Genomic DNA, 3,972 nt, shown 5'->3' with positions numbered 1-3,972 from the left:
ATCAAACCATGAAAAATTCTTATATTTTTTCTTTCGAAATTCTAAAAAGAATATAATGCAAACAATTAAACATATTACTCATGTTGTTTTTCATTTTAAAAACATTAATGTTTGGTGTATAGCTCAGTGCAAGACCACCATTTAAACACAAAAATGGCAGTTAGTAAAACTCATAGGAAGCAAGACAGAGAAGAATGAAAGAGAGAGAAAGAAGAAGAAGGAAAGAAAGGAAGGGAAAAAGAAATAAATAAAAACCCAAAGGCATAAAGGGGTAGGAGAGATGGTTCAGTTAATAAGAAGACTGACTGTACTTGTAGATTACCTGGGTTTAGTTTCTGGAACCCACATGATGACTAACAATGATTTCTATCACCACTTCTAGGGACTATGGCACCCTCTTCTGTCCTCCAAAGTCAGTCCATGACATGAGTGCATGTATATACATGAAGGCAAAGCACTCATACACAAAAAAGAAATAATTTTTAAAAATAAGTTTTAAAGGGAAAGAAGAGACGGTGGATACGGAGTGGGTATAAGGGGCAGGAAGGAATGAAAGAGAAGTTTAGGCAAAGACAGACATATTTAAAGTAGGTTCCTGACATTATTTCCACTGGAATTTCTGATTATCAGTGGAATTCTTTCAAAATGTATCAAGTTTCTGTTCATTTCTCATCATCTGACAGGCAGTGAGAAGAAGCCATTATGCCCAATGTCACTGCAGTTAATCAGTTTGTCCTGGGGTTCTCCAATGTCCAGGAACTGCAGACTTTGTGTGGAGTACTCTTCCTGGTGATGTACCTGGCAGCCCTAATGAATAATTTCCTCATCATCACTCTCATCACTCTGGACCTGCAGCTCCAATGTACTTCTTCCTAAAGAAATTTTCTGTTGGATGTCTTCATTGTGTCAGTCCCAATCCCCAATTTAATTGTCAATAGCCTAACTCATAATAGCTCCATTTTTGTCCTAGGATGTGCCTTCCAGATACTTTTAATAGCTTCCTTCTCAACAGGAGAGATATTTATCCTGAGTGCCATGTCTTAGGACCACTCTGTAACCATCTGCTGTCCCCTGCACTATAAGGCCATCATGAGTGGTGGTGTCTGTGTGCTCATGGTGGACTTTTCCTGGGTCACTGGTGTATTCTTTGGACCTGCATACACAGCTGACACATTTTCCATGCTTTTCTGTGGCTCCAAGGTGATCTCATTTTTTCTGTGACATCCGTCATTACTGAGGATTTCCTGCTCTGATACACTAGTGGTCATTTATATAAGAATTGGAATTGTCATGAGTAGGCATGACATGTTTCATCAGTGTAGTTATCTCTTAGTTTTTACATTTTCTCCACTGTCCTGAAGAATCATACCACTTACACTAAAGGTCAGTCAAAAGCCTTTGCCACCTGCCTGCCTCACCTCATCATTTCCGGGTGATGTACCTGGCAGCCCTAATGAATAATCTCCTCATCATCACTCTCATCCCTCTGGACCTGCAGCTCCAATGTACTTCCTAAAGAAATTCTCTGTTGGATGTCTTCATTGTGTCAGTCCCAATCTCCAATTTAATTGTCAGTAGCCTAACTCATAATAGCTCCATTTCCATCCTAGGATGTGCCTTCCAGATACTTTTAATAGCTTCCTTCTCAACAGGAGAGATATTTATCCTGAGTGCCATGTCTTAGGACCACTCTGTAGCCATCTGCTGTCCCCTGCACTATAAAGCCATCATGAGTGGTGGTGTCTGTGTGCTCATGGTGGACTTTTCCTGGGTCACTGGTGTATTCTTTGGACCTGCATACACAGCTGACACATTTTCCATGATTTTCTGTGGCTCCAAGGTGATGCCATTTTTTCTGTGACATCCCTACATTACTGAGGATTTCCTGCTCTGACACACCAGTGGTCATTTATATAAGAATTGGAATTGTCATGAGTAGGCATGACATGTTTCATTGGTGTAGAGATCTCTTAGTTTTTACATTTTCTCCACTGTCCTGAAGAATCCTACCACTAAAGGTCAGTCAAAAGCCTTTGCCACTGCCTGCCCCACCTCATCGTTTCCACTATTCCTGTTACAACAGCTTGTTGCATTTATCTGAAGTCATCACCTAATTCTCCAATAATTATAGACAGGCTCTTAGCTGTGATATACATTCTGTTGCCTCCAGCCCTCAATCCTGTGATCTACAACCTGAGGAGTGCTGATGTCAAATGGGCTTTAAAGAGGTGCTACATAATACTTTTTCAAGGGTCTCACTTCATGTAACTCTTCAAAGTATCTTCCAGTGGCATAGCACATCACCATTTACAGCTAAGTTTCACAATTTTTAACTTTGGAAAGACAGAGATAAATAAATTTTTCCTTGAGGAAATGTGAACAAAAGTTTCCAGGAAAAGCCACATTTTAATATTGAAAATTCTACAGAAGCTGATCTGCTGAATAGTACTTCAATGATTGTAAATCATTTGGAATAGTACTGGTCCAGAGTCTAATTATCATTCATATTGGGCCATCTTTAATCCCCTAAATTATGGCGGGCGTGCACTCTCTGAGCGCACTCCCGCAATGGCACGGTGGGTCCACAGGCTCCCCCGCCGTGCCTCTGGAGGAAGGCAGGTCTGGCCCCACGGGCTTCTCCATGTCTCTATGGGCCTCAGGCGTGGGATGTGCGGGTATCTCGGGGTCCCTGGATCTTGGGATCCCCGCCACACCTGGCGAGATCACCGCACGGCTCTGACCACAAGCGTCTCTGGGAGCGGCAGCAGATAGGTCGCTGTCCGTCGCTCTGGTGCTGACAGCTTCTCTGCTACTGGAGCATTGTCCAGCTGAATCCTGTCCCTATTTCACCCATGTACTTTTCCTCAGGATGCGAGGTCCACTGGCCACTGAACCCCACGGGAAGAGTACGAGGACAGCAAAATCTAGATGTCCACAAGTCGGTCACGAGGGAGTGCGCCCCCCGGGGAGGCTAGGTCACCAGTAGTAAGGCACAGGACTCAAGGCTTGACTTAGTCTGTGTTACAGCTTTATTAAGTATCTCTGCTCTCAGCAATTCAGCAGCTCTGAGACCCAGCTATCTGTCTATTAAGAGAAGACTAGGATACTTATACCATGGGGGTAGTGGTAAAAGCTTTGGCTGTTAGATGCTTTGTGAGGCATTCTATTTACATATGGAAGTGGATTTCTGCCAGACTGTTGACTACCTGAAAAATCACACAGGAAGGCATGGTATTCCTAAAGCCAGAGGCCATGTTTGTATTTAGAGCATCCGTAGCAGGCACTTCAAAAGGAGAGACAGGAAAGATGCCAGGAAGGCACCCTGCTATGAAAGGAGCCCTCAGCACATGATCCCGAGCTGCATGAGCTGTCCGGTCATGAAGGGACTTCTACTTTGCATAACAGAGGTCCCTAACATCTCCCTCTCTTTGATTTAAATATGAAGAAGTGCCATGCGAGCCCTAAGGGTCAACTCATTTTATCTCGGGAGAATCTAAAGTTTGATAACTGACCATGACCCGTTTCCTGTAGTGATTTTTAGCAAATGGCAGTAACTGTCAGCAGAGAAATCTTAAAGAACAGTGAGCAAGCACAATACACAGTATCATCAGAGGGCAACCATGTAAAACAAGGGATTGCTAAACCAAATAGATTACAAGGTTTTGAGAGTGTTAATATTGGTTTCAACAACATTTGATTCATTTACAAAGAAACAGTATCTTTCCCAATATCATATAGTCCCCATGTTCAACAGTTATCAAGTCCAATTTTTTTTATTGTGAAGCGTAGTTCTGGTGAGAAAGTTCATTTGCTGTTAGAGAAACTCCAGGCCATCAGTCACTGATGTCACAGCTTGTCTCAGCTTGTCTTCAGCCAAAACAGAATCGGGTACAGCTTGTTCTCATAGCAACGTCTCCAGCATCCAGTGTAAGTTCGGTCTCTGCCAGCAGGGGGAAGAAGATTTTCTCTCTG

This window comes from Nannospalax galili, unplaced genomic scaffold, assembly GCF_000622305.1.
Source record: "Nannospalax galili isolate Female #2095 unplaced genomic scaffold, S.galili_v1.0 scaffold789, whole genome shotgun sequence".
Classification (NCBI taxonomy): domain Eukaryota; kingdom Metazoa; phylum Chordata; class Mammalia; order Rodentia; family Spalacidae; genus Nannospalax; species Nannospalax galili.
This window is presented reverse-complemented; position numbering follows the sequence as displayed.